The following is a 20071-nucleotide window of genomic DNA, read 5'->3' on the forward strand; positions in this document are numbered from 1 at the left end:
AATTTAAGTATCTGTTTTTACGTTTCTCTGTCTAAGTGCCTGCGAAGATGTTGCAGCAAGATTCCTCATTGTTCCTTTGCCTCTCCAAACTCTGGCAACTTGCAAGAACTTGAATTAGAAGATGTACGCTGAATGTGGAACTTGAAATGATCCAGGAAAGTGTGCCTGGATAAAGTTGTCCTGGAATATCTCGGCAACTGGACGACCGAAAATAAAGGAAAAGGGTGGTAATGTCAAGCTATAAAATCTGCAAAGCATTAAGATAATACGTAATGTGTAAGGAAGAACTGCAGATGCTGGTTCAAATCAAAGGCAGACACAAGATGCTGTTCTGCTGCTCAAAGATGGCCAAACCTTAAAGACTGATCATGTAATTGCTGCTAATGTGGAACCCAGCGTGCAATTAGCAAAAATCTGTAGGTTTGGAGCTGGATTCTGATTTGGGAGAATTGGGGGTGATGGGATATACAAAAATTGCAGGCATATGAAATGAGGCCAGAATAACCAACTTGGTCAGCATGTACAAGGTGGGCTGAAGGGCCTGTTTCCAAAGGGCTATTTAGCTCTACGACTGAATACCATAGTTGTTTCATATAATGGTCTTGTGAAGCACCTTGTGGCATTCTCTTATGTTAAAAAGGTTGCATAAAAATCAATCTACAGGTGGTAAAGTAAATTCAAGTTGATGTAACTTCAGTCCTAACTCAGCACCAGTCCACAGTACGGACATGCTGTGTTACAGCGTCAACTGGGATTACATTGGTAAGATTAATCAAAGGCAGTGAAACTGCCTGGAATAAGAAATGGAATGGTAAATAAGTGATAGAAGCAAGAGGAGGATGTTCAGTCCCATGTGCCAACTCCAACATGCAATTGGATCATGTCTACATTTTTACCATTTACTTCAGCACCACTTTGCTGCATTAACCTCATATCCCTTGATTCTACAAAATTCCCCTCATCTTTTTCAGTATGCTCTCAGCAAGTCAGCCGCTACAGTCCTTTTCAGGAGAGATATCTAACACTTTTTTACACAAAGGGTGATGGGTGTATGAAATGAGCTGCTGGAAGAGGTGGGGGAAGCAGGCATTATGGGAATGTTTGAGAAGCATTTAGATACTGTGGGTACATGGATAGGATAGGTTTTTTTTTTTTTTAAATTTTTTTTTTTTTAATTAGAAGTACAGTAAATTACAGTAATACACCTCACATATATCTTATTACATTTGTTGTACCACTTCGTTTTTCGAGCTTTAAAAAAGTTAGAAATAAAAGAAGTAAGGAAAGTGAGCAAGAATCGTGAAGGTGCAGGAGAGTGTTGGGAAAAGAAAGCCCCTTAGGGAAGAAGTTAGAGAAGGAAGTAAAGAAAGGAAATAGACCCTAGAAAGAAAAGAAAAAAAAGGAAAAACAATTGCTCTATTATAACACAAAACTCCGCAAAAAAGGATATACCAACCGTGTTTTATTTTTATTTTATACTTCCCGTTACCAGATCCTGGTACCATTTATATTTTAAATTACTATTGCACCTTATGCTTGTAATAGTTCCATAAATGCAGCCCACGTCTTTTGGAAGTGGTCTGCTTTGCCTGCTAGGAGGAGTCTCATCTCTTCCAGGTGTAGTGTTTCGAACATGTTTGAAATCCACATTTTTATTGTTGGTATTGGAGCATTTTTCCAAAATTTGAGTATAAGCTTTTTTCCCATTATTAGCCCGTAATTAAGTAAGTTCTTTTGAAACACGTTTAGTTCGGGGTTACCTCCCGATATTCCAAAAATGGTCCATTCTGCTTTTGGTACAAGTTTTATTTTAATTAATTTTGTGAATATTTCAAATATTTTGTTCCAGAATTTTTGGATTTTTATACAAAAAACAAAAGAGTGTGCTATGTTAGTTTCTTGTGACTGACATTTATCACAAGTGGGTGAGACATTGGGGAAAAGTTTATTTATTTAGTTTTTGGATAATATAGTCTATGTAATGTTTTAAATTGAATTAGAGTATGTCGTACGTTGATCGAGCATTTATGCACATATAGTAAGTGTTTATCCCAGCTCTCTTTTGAAAATTTTATAGCTAGTTCTTGTTCCCAGTCTCTTCTAATACCATCGGTTGTAGGTATTTCTATATTTAAAATAATGTTGTATAAGTATGATATTAGATTTGCTGATTCAGCCTTTGTCTTCATGGCTTCATCCAATAAGTCTGGGGGCATGTTATGATAGTCTTTTGTGTATTTTTTCAGATAGTCACGGATTTGAAGATATTTAAAATATTGATTATTTTTCAAATTATATTTCAGTTGTAATTGTTGAAATGATAATTTTCCTAATTCATACAAGTCTCCGAGCGTTTTGATTCCCATTCTTTCCCATTGTGTAAATGATTTATCTATAATTGAAGGTTTAAACGACGGGTTATTTATTGGCATTAAAAGAGATAGATTTCTTAATTTTAGATTCTGTTTTATTTGTTTCCAAGTACTAATTGTGCTATGTATCATTGGATTTTTATTATAATTTATGTTATTCAGATTAATTGGTGAGAGGAGAGTCGCTCCTGTATTACACGGAGAGCAGTCCTCTCTCTCCATTACAATCCAGTCCACCTGCTGGGCAGAGTTGTCCAGCAGGTGAATCATAGTTTTAATATTTACTGCCCAATTATAGTACATAAAGTTAGGGAGCATTAGACCACCCATCTCTTTTGGTTTACTAAGGTGTGCTCTTTGTATTCTGTGGGATTTATAATCCCATATAAAATTTGTAATGTCTGAGTCTAGTTTTTTGAAAAACTTTTTTGGAAGATATATTGGTATTAATTGAAATAAATATAGGATTTGTGGTAAAAAGATCATTTTTATAGCATTTATTCGACTTATTAAAGACATCGGGAGCGTTTTCCAGAATTTGATTAGATTATTTAGTTTCTTAAGTAAGGGGCTATAATTGGCATTTTACTTCGGAGTCACGTGAGTGACTACGTGAAGAACCCCACTAGGACGCATGCGTGTCATTACGCTACACGCATTGCACGAGTCATTTCGATGGAGGAAGGACGTTCCTCCTATAGGGCTGGTGTATAAAACCAGCGAAGACAGGTAAGAGATCTACGTTTTCTTACCTTTAGGATGGACAGAAGACGGACCAAAGCTGCAAAAGAGCTGGCGGGGGAGAGGCGTGCAGGAACGGGCAGCCAGCGGCGGCAGACGGCAGGGCTGTCTCCATTGTCGGGAGCACCTGTGCCGGAGCTAGCCTCACCACCGGCGGGTGGAAAGGCTAAACGCAAAACCGACCGAGCCGTTCTTTCGGACGACTCGGATTTCGAACAGCCCCACGCCACCTTCGCTCAGGGGCCTGTGGGGCTGAAGCAATTGGAGGAGCAGCAAGCGACCAGTGACCGAGATCACTGGAACGCGTTTGAGCTGCGGGACCAGCGACCGCGAGCGGGCAGCGCTCGAAAGCTCTGTACCGCGTTCGAGCGGCAGCTGGTCCAGGACAAGCCGCAAGAGCCAGGTGCCCGAGAGCACTGGACGAAAATGGAGCGGCTGATGGAGGCAATACTCCAGAGGGGGTCTAGCTCTACTGGGCAGACATTCAGCCCCTCTGCAGTACCTTATTCAGGGCTGTATTCAGCGTCTATTGCCTCCCAGGACAGCGTAGCGGGGCAGATTTGGAACAGGAACTGATGAACAACTCAGTGCAAGGGGTAAGTGGCAACTTACTTGAAATGGTGGCTCAGTTCGCGAAGCCAGAACTCACAGGGGATGATTTACCAGCCAGGTTAGCGGCAAGTGTTAATTACATGTCCCTGAACCAGCTACAGGGACAAGCCCTAATTGACACTATGGGGCGTCACTTGCAACCTGGAAACTGTAAATCCCTTAATGTCCCAACCGTGAACGCATGTATTTGGAAGCATGTAGGAGCAAGCATCAGGACCAGGGATGTCTTACTACAAAAAGTGCTTAAAACCCTCACCGCAGGGATAACGGCATTCACACGAACCCTGGATGAGGAAGATATGCGTCAACACCACAAAGATGCCCTCGCCCTCTTCTACAATACCCAATATGAACTGAATAATATCAGAAAGAAGAGTATACAGCCGGTACTAGACCCAAAATTTGCGGGATTATGCAGAACAGAAACAACCACCAAGAAGACTTACCTGTTTGGAGGGGACCTACCAAAACAGGTAAAAGATTTGGACGAAGAATCCAAAGCCCTGGGAATTATAAAAGCTACCAAACGCTACCCCCAGAAGTACCACCCCTGTGCACTCATGGGTCGCAAGGACTACTCCGGAGAACAGTCGAGGGCAAGACCAATCCAACAGCGGTCTTTTTTAGGACATGGCCCAGGCCGGCCCTCGTGGATCTACAACACTAATAAAGACACCGGGGCCTCAACGTCCTCGGGGACAAGGGAAGAAATAAGACCACTGGTAACCATAGAGGTAGGTGGGTCTGGTCCCTTACTTATTAACGATAGCATGGGTGTTGGTGGCAGATTACATTTTTTTCTGGATGCATGGTATAAGTTGACATCAGATACTTATATCCTAAGCAGTATCCAGGGATATACGATAGAGTTCTTACAACCACGTAATCCTCCAGTCCAGCATGTACCGAACAGAGTGTTCAGGCTTAACGGCGAAGATAAAGCAAAAGCACATGCTGAACTGCAGAGACTCCATAAACTGGGGATAATTGAACAAACCCAACACGAACCTTTAGAATTCGTGTCCAACATTTTTTATTAAACATAAGAAAGATGGTGGTTGCCGCATCATCATAGATTTGAGTAATTTGAATGTTTTTGTAAAATATATTCATTTCAAAATGGAAACCTTTGCTACTGCTAAACTATTAATCTCCAAAGGTTACTATATGGCAAGCGTTGATTTAAAAGATGCTTACTATTCAGTACCCATAACAGGTGACCACAGACGTTATTTGAAATTTAATTGGATGGATCAACGCTGGCAATACAGAGCACTACCAAATGAACTTACTTCTGCACCTAGGTTATTTACCAAATTATTAAAACCAGCCTTAGCTTTCCTACGTGAACATAAACACATTGTGATGGCTTACTTGGATGATATACTTATATTGGGCAAAAGGGTAAAACAAGCAGAATTAACAATAACAGCCACTATACAATTATTTGAAAGCCTAGGATTCATTATCCATCCAATTAAATCAAAATTGAAACCTTCAACAACAATGGATTTCTTGGGATTTACCATTAACTCAGTTCTTATGTCAGTGGCTTTGCCACAAGACAAAGCAATAGCCTTCGAGGAGGATTGCGGCAAAATCATTGACACAAGAAAACCATCTATTAGACAGGTGGCGAGAATGATTGGCAAGATAATAGCAGCCTTTCCAGCTGCACAATTCGGACCCTTATATTATCAGAATTTACAAAGGGCAAAAATAAGAGCTCTAAAATACAATGGAGGTCATTTTGATAGACCTATGGAACTACCAAAAGAAGCCATACTAGAACTACAATGGTGGAAAGAAAACATTAGGCATTGTTCCAATCCAATCATTATCAGCAATCCGTCTATCACACTACAAACGGATGCTAGTGCTCTCGGATGGGGTGCCACGGATTCCATCACCAGCTGTGGTGGGAGATGGAATGAACAGGAGTCATCATTGCTACACACTTTGGGCATAAATTACTTAGAAATGTTGGGAGCTTTTCACGGCCTTAAGTCATATTGCTTAGGGTTATCTCACCAGCATATAAGATTACAAATTGATAATACCACTGTGGTAGCATACATCAACCACATGGGTGGAAACAAATCGACATCATGTGACAATCTGGCAAACAAGATCTGGCAATGGTGTATCCACAGAGGAATTTGGATATCAGCTACCTACTTACCAGGTAGACAAAACTTAGTGGCAGACACCAGGTCACGCAAATTCAATGAGAACATCGAATGGATGTTGGACAAAAAATTTTTTGCTGAAATTACAGCACGATACGGAACACCAGATGTCGATCTATTCGCATCCAGGCTTAACCACCAAGTGCCAAAATATGTATCATGGGAACCAGACCCTGGGGCAGCAGCTACAGATGCTTTTTCGCTGCATTGGGGGAAATTTTTCTTTTATGCATTCCCTCCCTTCAGCCTCATCAGTCGGGTACTAAGTAAGATAAGACAAGACTCTGTGTCTGGTATCTTAATAGTACCCGATTGGCCTACCCAACCATGGTTCCCATTGGTACAGGAGATGATATTAGAACCTCACATCACCATTCAACACAGACCGGATCTACTGGTAAATCCAGCAACTAGGACAAGTCATCCTTGTCACCGTCACATTAACGTTTTGGTTTGTAGAGTCTGAAAGCTCCTTTATTACACCTGGGCTTAACAACGAGAGCTATGAACATGATCGCTGGAGCCCAGCGAGAGTCAACAAAAAATCAATACCTAGTATATATCAGAAAATGGCACAGGTATTGCAACCAGAACAACATTATCCACAGACCTACAAACATTCAACCGGTATTGGAATTTCTGGTAAATTTACACCATGACGAGCGACTTACGTACAGCGCCATCAACTGTGCCAGAAATGCCCTGTCTACCTACCTCTGGAGAGAAACAGAAGGACAGCCTGTGGGGTCACACCCTTTGGTAGCCAAGCTCATGAGGGGCATATTCAATGCTAACCCTCCTAAGGCCAGATATTCCCATATATGGGATGTTGGCATCGTTCTGAATCTACTAAGGAACTGGACTCCAGCCACTAGCCTGTCATTACAGACTTTGACCTTAAAAACGGTCATGCTGATGGCATTGGTCACAGCACAAAGGGCGCAGTCCCTACACAAATTGAGACTGGATACCATGACCAGTTTGCAGGAAAATTTACATTTTTACATCCAGGAACTGGTAAAACAGAACAGACAGGGATCGGCAGGCCTAAAAGTGATTTTCAATAACTACCCTGCAGATGAGCGACTGTGTGTGGTAACACATCTCAAAGAGTACATTAAACAAACCAAAACCATCAGAGGCACAGAACAGGCACTGCTCATTAGCCACAGACAGCCTCATAAACATATAACAAAACAGACCATTTCCAAATGGATAAAACAAGTACTTACTAAAGCAGGTATAGATACTAATTGTTTTAAATCTCACTCCACCAGGGCTGCAGCTACGTCGGCAGCATACAAGTTGGATGTTCCATTGGATCAGATCCTCAAAACGGCAGGATGGTCATCAGAAGGAACTTTCCGTAAATTTTATAATAAACCAGTGGAGGAAACTGGAACTTTTTCAAAACCTATATTAAGTTCTGTAATATAATTTGTCCCCATCAATATTCGGGGTTTTATGATTTCTTTTGTTAATAAAATTGTTTGTTGCATCCACATACCGTATGGATGTCGAAAATATTTCTCCCCTATACCAAGGCAGATGTGTGTCATGGACTCGTCCACGGCATGAAATCACAGAGCTTTGAAATCTTCACGTAGTCACTCACGTGACTCCGAAGTAAAATAGTAAGATTAAACGAGAACTTACCAGTTTGAAGTTTGATCTTTATTTTATGAGGAGTAACGTTGAGGGAATACGTGCCCTCCGCTCCCACCCTTGATCATATACTCAACTGGTATCTCTCTCTAATCTTACTATGTTTAGTCATTATAGTTATCTGATTCCACACCGCTGCTTTGAAGAATGACACGCATGCGTCCTAGTGGGGTTCTTCACGTATTCCCTCAACGTTACTCCTCATAAAATAAAGATCAAACTTCAAACTGGTAAGTTCTCGTTTAATCTTACTATTAAACATAGCGTGATAGTTTCTAGTGATTTCAATTCCTAAATATTTAAATTTTTCTGTGGCTATTTTAAAGGGGAATTTCAAGAGATGTGTTGAGTCTTTCGGTTTTATCGACATAATTTCACTTTTGTTCCAGTTTATTCTGTATCCTGAGAAAGATCCAAAGTCCTCAATTAGATTTAATATGTTTGGTATACTGATTTGAATTTTGTGATATACAGTAGTACATCGTCTGCGTATAAGGATATTTTGTTATTTGAATATTTGGATAAGATAGGTTTAGAGGGATATGGGCCAATGCAGGCAGGTGGGACCAGTGTAGATGGGGCACGTTGGTCAGCTTGCGCAACTTAGGCTGATGGGCCTGTTTCCATGCTGTAAGACTATATGACCCTGGAAGAAGAAATCTTTTTTTTCTTTTGTCCTGAATGACAAACCATTGTTTTGAAGTTGTGTCCCGTGGTTCCAGACAGGGAAAGCATTGTTCCCACATTTGTCCCCATCAAGCCATGTAAGAATGTTGAATGTTTCTTAAAGACCTCCTCTCATTCTTCTGAATACTAGAGGTTACAAATCTTTGCTCCCATGGCAAACCCACCATCCCAGGAATCAACATGGTGAAACTTTACTGTACTCCCTCTATTAAAGTATATCCTTCCTCAGATAGGGAGACCAGAATTGTTCAGAATATTCCAGTTGCAGCATCACTAATTTTATTTATCATTGGAGCAAGATGTCGCCTGTCTTCTACTCAAATGCTACTGCAATGAAACCTGACAAATTGTTTGCTTCCTGTTGCTTGATGTGCCTGCATTATAACTTACAGTGATTCATGTGCAAGGAGGCACAGATCTTTCTGAACAATGACATGTTATCTTTCATTTAAATTATTATCTCTCTTATCTCTGCTTAAGTACGGGGGTTACATTTGCTGCCTTCCAATCTGTGAGAGCCATTCTCATGGGAAACTCAGAATGAAATAATCGGTGCCTAAAAAATCTCCCATCGTCCTCCAATGCTCCAGAGAAAAAAAATCTATGTTTTTCCAAACTCTCCTTACAGTTAATACCCTCTTATTCCGGCAGCATTCTCCAATGCCTCTAATCCTTCCTGTAATTGGGCAACCAAAGCTGAAAATAATGAGAAAGGTTAACCTAATTGCAATTATGTCCTCGCTGTAGCATATGCCAGAGGCACTTTTACTATCACAACGTTTAAGAAACATTAGACAGCTACGTGGATAAGACAGGTTTAGAGGGGATATGGTTCCCACACTGACCAACATGTCCCATCTGCAATAATCTCACCTGCCTATGTTTAGCCCATATCCCTCTAAACCTGTCCTATCCATGTACTTGTCTAATGTTTCTTAATCATAGCGATAGCACCTGCCTCAACGACCTCCCGTGGCTGCTCGTTCCATACAACCAACACCCTTTGTGTAAAAAAGTTACCCCTCAGGTTCCTATTAAATCTTTCCCACCCTCATCTTAAACCTATGTCCTCTGGTTCTCTTTTCCCATACTTTGGGCAAGAGACTCTGTGTGTTTACCCGATCTATTCCTCTCATTAATAAATGCTGCAATCCTTTGGTGTGGAATGAGAATTTAGATCCAGTGACAATAAAACACGGTCTGCAACTTAGAAGGGAACTACTGTAGCAGGTGATAGTGTTTCCCAGACACCTGGTGCCCTTGTCCTTGCTGGTGATAGAGGTCACAGAGTTGGGAGATGCCGTTGGAGCTGCAAGTTTAGGAAGAGCTGTTGGAAATGTCTAACTGGTCCTTATTTGTGCAGGAAGGAACTGCAGATGCTGGTTTACACCGAAGGTAGACACAAACTGCTGGAGTAACTCAGCAAGTCAGACAGCATCTCTGGAGAAAAGGAATAGGAGATGTTTCGCGTCGAGACCCTTCCTCAGACATCAGCCTTCTTTAACACTGGCTGTTGGGGTAAGCTGGGCAAGTAATCAGTGTACCAGGTAGATGTTACACACAGCATTCACTCTGCCCTGGTGGTGGAGGGACTGATTATTTAGAGTGGTGGATGAGGTGACAATTAAGCAGGCTATTTTATCCTTGACAGAGTCAGAGTTCCTGCTTCTTAATGGTGCTGTTCTCATCCAGGTAGGTGGCAGGTATTCCATCACACTCCTGACTTGTGCCTTCTTGATGCTTGCCGGGTCTAGGATGTCAGGAGTTTAGTTTTAGTTTAGATATACAGAGTGAAAACAGGCCCTTCAGCCCACCGAGTCCATGCTGACCATCGATCACCCATTCACCCTGGTTCAATGTCGTACATACTAGGGGCAATTCTACAGGGGGCAACTAACCTACAAACCCAAACGAATATGGGATGTGGGACGAGAAACTGGAGCACCTGGAGGAAACCCACGCGGTCACAGGGAGAACGTGCAAACTCCACACAGACAGCACCTGTGGTCAGGATCAAACCCGGGTCTCTATTGCTGCAAGGCAGCAGCCCTTCTGTTGTGCCACAGTGCCACCCTAGTCAGTTGACTCAGTTGAGTCAGTCACTGAGGGACACCCAGGTCTGCTGATGTAGGCACAGTACATACAGTATTTACCTGTCCAGTTGAGTTTCTGATGAATGATGGCACCAACTTTCTGATGGTCCAAACTCCTCGACCTAGCCGCCAACACCCACCTCTGTAACTGGATCCTTGACTTCCCTACTCTCTATGTGACCCCCTGATTTGCTCATTCCATCGTGACCCTTGGAACTTTCCCCTGCTGAGCCCCCTCCTCTACTTCCTCTTCACCTATGACTGCACACCTGTACATGGTACTAACACCATCATCAAGTATGCAGATGATACAACGGTGATTGGCCTCATCAGCAACAACGATGAGTCGGCCTACAGGGAGGAGGTCCAGCACTTAGCAGCATGGTGCGCTGACAACAACCTGGCCCTTAACTCCAAGAAGACCAAGGAGCTCATTGTAGACTTCAGGAAGTCCAGGGGCGGCACGCACACCCCCATCCACATTAACGGGACAGAGGTGGAACGTGTTTCTAGCTTCAGGTTCCTGGGAGTCAACATCTCCAATGACCTCTCTTGGACCCACAATACCTCAACTCTGATCAAGAAGGCTCACCAGCGTCTCTTCTTCCTGAGGAGACTGAAGAAGGTCCATCTGTCTCCTCAGATCCTGGTGAACTTCTACCGCTGCACCATCGAGAGCATCCTTACCAACTGCATCACAGTATGGTATGGCAACTGCTCTGTCTCCGACCGGAAGGCATTGCAGAGGGTGGTGAAAATTGCCCAACGCATCACCGGTTCCTCGCTCCCCTCCATTGAGTCTGTCCAAAGCAAGCGTTGTCTGCGGAGGGCGCTCAGCATCGCCAAGGACTGCTCTCACCCCAACCATGGGGTTTACCCTCCTACCATCCGGGAAGCGCTACAGGTCTCTCCGTTGCCGAACCAGCAGGTCCAGGAACAGCTTCTTCCCGGCGGCTGTCACTCTACTCAACAACGTACCTCGGTGACTGCCAATCACCCCCCCACCCCCCGGACACTTATTATCACTTATTATTATTTATTCAAATCATTTGCTATGTCGCTATTCCAGGGAGATGCTAAATGCATTTCGTTGTCTCTGTACTGTACACTGACAATGACAATTAAAATTGAATCTGAATCTGCAACTGTAGGAAGCACAACACTTGTTCCTACACCTCCACCCTCACCAGTGACCTAAACAGCCCATCCAGGTGAGCAAAGATTAGTGTGTACCCTCTGCATCAGGACTGATGGGAATCTTTATATTCTTCCTGTGACCGCATGGATTTCCCTTATGGTGCTCCATTTTCCTCCAACAAGCCAAAGATGTGTGGTTTGGAAGATTAATTTCCACTGTAAACTGTGACCATTTATTTCCCAAACCATACATACATGGCTGGAGACTGGGTCTCAACCCAAAATATCAACACACACCTTTTTGCCTTCACAGATGCTGCTTGACCAGCTACGTTTTTACAGCAGTCTGCTTTTGTTACAGATCCGGCATCAGCAGTCTCTTTTGTCTTCCCTCCAGCAGCCATTTCAGTAATGTTGTGGTGTCGTGGGGAGCAAGCCTTTGAAGCCTGGAGCATTGACATCAATTAACACAAGAATGGGTCGGCAGGTGCACAGTTCTGAGCTGTTGATCATCATCAGCCCTGCAGTAAGAAGGCTTTACACACTTCAAATATTGTCAGCCTTACAGAAATTATTATTAACACTAAGTAAACTTGCACTGTACTGTGCAGGGTTCTATTGAAGTTTAATCCATTCTTTTTGATTGTCTCGACCTGCGTGTGCGTGCGTGTGTGTGTGCGTGTGTGTGTGCGTGTGTGCGTGCGTGCGTGCGTGCGTGCGTGCGTGTGTGTGTGTGTGTGTGTTCTATGAGCTTATGCATTTGTTTGCGTTTGTGCATGTGTGTGTGCATGCATTTGTGTATATCAGCCTAAGTGCGCATATGTGAATGTGTATTGATGTGTGTGTTTGTGTTCGGCGTGTCATGTGTGTTTATATGTGCGTGTCTGTGTGAGTCAGTGCGTGAGAGTGTGTACGTACTCCCGTGTGCCATTTAAATATAAAATATTCTGTCTTGAATTACCATAAGACAAAAGACCTTGAAGCAGTTATGAACTCTCAGAAGCTCATGTTCTGATCAGTGCATTTGTAAGGATGAGTAACAGATATTTAGATGCTGATTCGAGGATTAAACAAAACCTTAAATGATTAAACTATTCGATTGTCTTTCAGGCTGATTTTATTTCCAAACATGACACTCTGCTTCCTTAAGCAGACTGTAGTCACATGACTACAGGGATAGAAGAGAGGTTTGTATAACTGCATAATCACAATTGGGTCCAAGTCTGAGTGAGGGCCAACTTCCCTTGCCGGAAATATCTGTTACTGATCTGTCTCCATGCAAAACATCATCTGAATCTTGAAGAGCAGATTCAACTTTTAGCAAGGGAGGAATCATAGAGTCTGACAAAATATGAATTCTTCCACATCCCTTAACCTCATGCTGAATCGGCGATGCTATTAAACCTGTGCAAAAAATGTACACAATATGAGGGGCAAAGCAATTGGGATGGTACTTCTCCTTGCAAGGTTCAGTAAGTTTGAGATCCTGCCCTTTGCATGCAGGAATACATGAGTAGTGAATTCCCAAACAGATCCTCACTGGCAACATTCCCTTTGCACTTTGTCACTTGAAGTCCAGTGAAACAGGTAGAAATATGCTCAGGGGCCGCACAATGCCGTTGTGCTAGAGTTGCTGCCTTACAGTGCCAGAGACCCAAGTTTGATCCTGACTGCGGATGCTGATCTGTACCAAGTTTGTACGTTCTCCCCGTAACCTACATGGGTTTTCTCTGGGTGCTCTGGTTTCCTCCCACACTCCAAAGACGTACAGATTTGTAGGTTAATTGGCTTGGTAACATTGTAAATTGTCCCTAGAGTGTGTAGGATAGTGTTAGTGTATGGGAATCGCTGGTCAGCATGGAGTTGGTTGGCAAAAGCGCCTGTTTCTGCACTGTATATCTCCAAACTAAACCAAACCTTGGCAGGTGGTGCAGTGATTCCATTCCTTTCAATGGAAAGAGAGAAAAAGGTTGTGCGACTTTTCATTTTTTTTCATTAAATGCGGGTAATTCGTAAGTGTCTTCCAATGTTTTCTATTTATTTTTTAAACAATTTAAGAGTTTTTAAAATGTTGTAATATTATGAATAATTTCAATCGTGTTTGAATATTGTCCGCCTCTTGTGGTTTCCACCATGTAGATCTATTAAATTAGTTCTCCATGAAGCTTTTGAAGCATTCCATTTAATTGACATATGCAAGGCTAGTTAATGGTTGGAGCTATTTTGCCATGAAGAAATTGACTCTGAGTGGAGAATAATTATAAAGGAGAAGGCAAACTGCAGGCAGGGTCCATAGAATAAAGCCGCACAGTTTAAGCAGCCAACACAGTGGGGGACATAGAAGATTGAGATACTTGTAGGCAAATAATGTAGTCATTATATTCTAGTCACGTCTCTCTTTCCCTGACACAGAGAATTTCAAATGTTTTGCTGGAGGGTACTCAGTGAGAATAAACCTCAGTCCTTTCACAAACACTTCCATAACTCCAGGAGTACTTCTGAGAAGCCAATTTTGCAGTGGTCAGCTGCTGAAAGAAAGGAAGAACACTGCTTTATTAAGGCCATTGATGCCTTAATGGTCTGTCCTACATCCAGCACATGCAGGTGCATACATTCAAACTTTCACTCATACCCACAGATGGACACCTGCTCACACACTCACTCACACATTCCCATAGTCACACACTTAATGCATACACACACACATACTGTACACCCTCAATGTATACACACATATCACTCACACATACTCTCACACTCTCAGAGTTTCACATTCAAATGCACACAATTACATTCACACACTCTCACTCATCCAAACAAAACACACACTCACACACCAGGTCTGGTTGCCTAATATAACTGATCAACTGATCATTTATTGTATTATTGTTTATTTGCTGTGTTGTGTTAATTGCCTGTAAAAGCTGCAGCAACTAACAATTTAATCATTCTGTACCTGGTGTACATAGCAATTCACACACACACACACACACACACACACACACACACACACACACACACACACACACACACACACACACGTGTCTGTGAGTGGGCTGGGAGTTGGGTGTCTGTGAGTGGGCTGGGAGCATTGACATTTTGAATGACATGAGCAAGGTTTGCATAGCCAGACAGGACTACCCACTGCTTCACCCACCACTTCACAGTTCTGCTTGCAGCCACCACGGATGCCTCTGAGTGTGGCTTACAGTCTTCCTGGCTCTCTCTCTCTCTCTCTCTCTCTCTCTCTCTCTTTGTTCTCACCTTCACCATCCAAACACCAATCATCCCATCCGCATTTCATTCTGCTGGAGAATCCCAGTTTGAGGACTCTGCTCACCCATTTGTGCTCTGCAGAAGGCAGATAGACTCCATGAAGCAGGACAGACACAAAATGCCGGAGTAACTCAGCACAACGGGCAGCATCTCTGGATTGAAGGAATGGGTGACGTTTCGGGTTGAGACGCTTCTTCAGGTTGAGAGTCAGCGGAGAGGGAAAGAAGAGATATGGAAGGATAAAGTGTGAAAATGAGCAATCAGAGGAGAGATCAAGGACAATGTAGAAGAGAACATTGTTAGCTAGGGGAAGGTGACAATGAGACATACAATGTAAAATATAGACTGAAGAAGGGTCTTGACCCAAAACGTCACCCATTCCTTCTCTCCAGAGATGCTGCCTGTTCCGCTGAGTCACTCCAGCTTTTTGTGTCTATCTTCACCAAGACATAGGAGGCTGCTGACTAGTGGTTGGATCATCTTGCGTTGTAATGGCCAGCGATATATCAGTGTTTAGAGCTTACGATGATCCCTGTGACTGTCAACACTCAAGTGCAGTGGCTTCTTTGTGGTTGTGCCCTTGAAACTTTAACCAGAACATGGAAGTCTATTTGCGAAGCCCAACCAATATCAGTGAGGTGGCTAACCAGTTAATCAATTCATAGTTGACCGAAAGATTCATAGTTGACTGAGAGAAAATAAACAGAGGTGACAATCAACTCCTACTCTGAATAACACTGTTAGTTCTTATATAATAACCTGAACAGACAGTTGGGCGTGAGGAAAACATCCAAGACAATAGATGACACATACAACTTTACCCCCTAATCAGAACTGCAGTTGAAAATGTGCACCTTTTCTTGTTGAACATCTCCATTAATATCAAATTAATAATGTACAAATCTGCTGCTTCTGATTAAATCCTATTAGGGCACACACAGGTGAATGCCCTGCAAAATGATTAAATCTCAAGTTCAAAGTTGAGTTCTAAGTTCCCTATTTCAAAAGGTGTAGTCAGCAACCTGACTTAATTCAAATTCAATTGATGACTTTAGACTCCTTCAAATTAAGATGTATTTGATGGGAGAATTGAACTTGTCAGGATGGCTCTTTTATTTCTGACCTCTCACATCCAGGCAAATTGTGCAAAGTGGCAGCTTCTTGAGAGAGAAATTATGTAATTAGGATGGCCAATGTACTGAGGCTATGTCTTGCAGACTACAAACTTACGCTTTAACTGTGTAACTAATGTGCAATAAAACTGGGGCGGATTTTCTGTCTAAACCTATTCCAACATTCAATTACCTCCCGGCTGATTTGGATCTTAGTGCCATCTCCCTGCATTAGTCCCATAACCTGGAGCCTCTGACTCGTTCACCAGTTCAGCCAAGTGTCTCTAACATGTCCCTTCCATGACCGAACTCTAATATTCTGAAGGTCTGTTCTTCTGAGCTCTCTGTAATCATCTCAGTTCGATTGACCATTGACTGAGAGTCAAGCAAATATTGAGGTTGGGTCAAATACAACACGGAATTAAACAGAGACAGAATGGGAAGCCCAAAGCCGTGGAGACAATGGTTGTGGATCAATCTAACAACAGAATTAAGGCAATTCAAGCCTTAAATTGCATTACCCATTTACTATCACTCTATTTTTCAACATGGACTAAAGAAGGGTCTCGACCCAAAACGTCACCCATTCCTTCTCTCAAGTGATGCTTCCTGTCCCGTTTAGTTACTCCAGCATGTTGTGTCTACCTTCGAATTAAACCAGCATCTGCAGTTCTTTCGTGCTATTTTCAACATCTTCGACCATTTTTGTTCCAACAAATAATTAACCATAGTAATGGGGGAAAAAAGCTTCATATGTTGGAAATCTGATATATAAACCAAAAATGCCTGAAATTGTTGTCAGGTTTGGCAGCATCTGCAGAGAGTCATTGTTATATATTGAAGACAGTTCATTAGGCAAGTCCACAAGTGCTGCCTGACCATTTAAGTGCTTTCAACTTTTTGTTGTTATGTTAAAAAGTTCTTCATTATAATCTTGCATAGCTTCAATTGATCATCAGTGCCACCAGCTTTCTATCTAAAGAGTAATAAAGTGACTAGTATTTGGATAAACATTTAAAGCATGTTCTGGGAACAGCGTCAAGGAGTCTCATACAGCATGGAAACAGATCCTTCTGCCCAACGAATCCACGGTGATCGTCTGCCGACCATCTTAACTAACCTCATACAGACTGAATCTGAAGAAGAGTTCCAACCCGAAACGTCACCTATTCCTTTTCCCCAGAGGTGCTGCCTGACCCGCTGAGTTACTGAGGCATTTTGTGTCCATCTTCCCTTCCTTTTCATATCTGGTCGTGAAATTTAGATTCGGAATAAGAGTTGCCTTGGTATCTCTCACCAGGATACAAAGTAATTCAAACTAAAAAGGAACTTCATTAAAAAATGAAACGTTAGCAGGGACTGTACAGCAGCTTCTACTGTGGCTTCCTCTGCAGGGGCAGACAGACAGACAGACAGACAGACAGACAGACAGACAGACAGACAGACAGACAGACAGACAGACAGACAGACAGACAACAGACAGACAGACAGACAGACAGACTAGGACTTTCCACACTCAACAACATCACTTGATTGAATTCTTAAAATAGCCTTAAAACAGCAGCGATTGTTCAACAACTGACTGGAGGGCACGGTGGCACAGTGGTAGAGCAACTGCCTTGCAGCGCCAGAGACACGGGTTATAGGTGCTGACTATGGGTGCTTGTCTGTACGGAGTTTGTACCTTCTCCCCGTGCCCTGCATCGGTTTTCTCTGAGATTTTCAGTTTCCTCCCACACTCCAAAGACATACATGTTTGTAGGTTGATCTCTCCTTATAGCTAATACTAGACTAAGTGGGACCCGTTTTGTTCCAGCATCACACGGGAGGGCTGGTCCCCCAACGCAATATTCCACCTCTCTACCAATTCCAATATTGGTGGCCAGTGGGGGTGGGGGGGAGGGGGGGGGGGATTTCTGGAGCACTAGTATGGGTGTTGTGGGCTGAAGGGCCTGGTTTCCAGAGGGCTAGTATGGACATTGTGGGCCGAATTGATTCTTGGGCTGGCGGCTCAGTCACTCAAGCCTGTTGTGCTGGCAGCTCACTCACTCACAGTTGGTGGGCTGGCAGTTGACTCACGGCTATTCCATTTCAAGCAGGGTGCAAGGCCACCAAATTCAAGTGCAATTTCTTACCACTTCAAGCAGGTTACAAGGTCACCAAATTCAAGTGCAGTTTCATACCACTTCAAGCAGGTTACAAGGTCACCAAATTCAAGTGCAGTTTCATACCATTTCAATCAGGGTGCAAGGCCACTAAAGACAGTGAGTCGTGACCTCTCCCTCAGAGACTGAGCCACGCCCACACTTCTGGGTTTTATAGTCCCTCCCCCTCCCACCAGAAGGGGCGTGGCCTTCATGGCGTGATTGACGGGAGAGAATCTCAACATTTTTTAAACACTAATAACTCTTTTGTTTTTCATCGATGAGAAAAATCCTCTGCACCTGATGAGCGGAGGGGGACTCTGAGTAAGATGGCCAAAAATGACAGCCATGCGCGGTAGTGTTTTTTGTGTATTTAAATAAAAAGGCATATAGTGCTGGAGTGACTCAACGGGTTACGGGCCTGTCCCACTTGACGATTTTTTCAGCGACTGCCGGCATCATTGACTGACGTATCAGGTCAACGAAAAAGTCACGGCATGATGCGGCGGTGACGCGGCGTGATGAGGTATTGACGCACGGTGTTTCCTCAAGTGTTGCAACATTTTGTTTGTCGCCGCTGGATTTTGAAATGTTCAAAATGTTTTGGCGACCCTGATATGTAGCCGGCAGTCGCCGAAAAAAATCGCTACGTGGGACAGGCCCTTTAGGCAGCACCTCTGGAGAACATGAGTAGGTGACATTTCGGATCGGGACGTTTCTTCAGACCAATTATGGGGGAAGAGAGCTGGAAGACAGGATAGGCAGGGTGATTTTATTCAATTTTTATTCAATTTTATTGTCAGTGCACTTTTCAGTGCAACGAAATGGTTTAGCCTGCAGTCATAACATAGAATAATAACAAAACAAACACTCAACACAGTTTAAAGTCCCAAAGCCATTGTCTCTTCCCTCCTTGCTCTCCCTCTGCGCCGAGGCAATCCAAGCATCCGATGTTGCGACCCCGCAGGGTGATGGTGTGCAAGTCCCGCGGCTGAATCCGAGCTCCGCAAACGGGCCGGTTCAAACTCCGCGGCCCAGGGCGGTCGAAGCTGCCGAAGCTGCCGCCCTCCAGTCCAGCGGACGCAGCTGTAGTTGCGGGAGCTCCGGAAAAACAGGTCACCAACCTGTGAGCTCCCGACGATGTCGTCCACTGGCCCGTGGCCAAGCCTCCGAGGCTCCAAAGTCGGGTCGGAAGTTGGGTCGCCCCGCAACCACAACCCCGAAGTCGGCCAAGTTGGTAAGTCCTGGCTCTGCCTCTGGAGCCTCGAGGTCGGTCACAGTTGGAGGTCACCAGCTCCGCGATAGGCCTCAGCGCAGACGGACACGGAGACGGGGGATACGGCAAGAAAGGTCGCATCCCCCCCGAAGGAAGAATCAAAAAACATGTTACACCCACCCCCCCCACACATACACAACTAAACAAACCAAAATAAACTGTAAAAACGGGACAAAAGAAAAGACAAACAGACTGCAGGCGAGCCGCAGCTGCAAGGCAGCGCCGCCACTTCCTAATCCTGGTAAGTAATAGATTGATACTGTTGAAGGGTTCTTTGACAGGCAGATGGTTGGACAAAGGGCAGAGATGAAAGGGCAGAAGGTGTAAGACAAATGATAGACGCAAAGTGCCGGAGAAACTCAGTCGGTATGGCAGTATCTCTGGAAAAAAAGGATGGGTGAGTTTTTGGGATGAGTCCCTGCTGAACTACTCCAGCACTTTGTGTCTTTTTTTTTGTAAACCATGCAGTTCCTCTTTTCTGCATTTTCTGTATTTATTTAACCTTAATTCCAAATCCATCTGTATTTTATCACAAATTTTTATTGAGATAGCATTTCTGCCCAAACACACCACAGCCATGTTTAATTTCTATGCTGTTGAACCCTTGATCCAATTTTCCACTATTTGGGAATCAAACATTGAAAAGTTCTGCAGTGTGAATATAATATAAATACGTATATTCAAGACATTGAAATTATTCATTTCACATGTTCTGATCTCAATTGTCAATGCTGTAGATTCCCCTGAACTCATTCCATCTTCTGAGG

This window comes from Amblyraja radiata, chromosome 22, assembly GCF_010909765.2.
Source record: "Amblyraja radiata isolate CabotCenter1 chromosome 22, sAmbRad1.1.pri, whole genome shotgun sequence".
NCBI lineage: Eukaryota > Metazoa > Chordata > Chondrichthyes > Rajiformes > Rajidae > Amblyraja > Amblyraja radiata.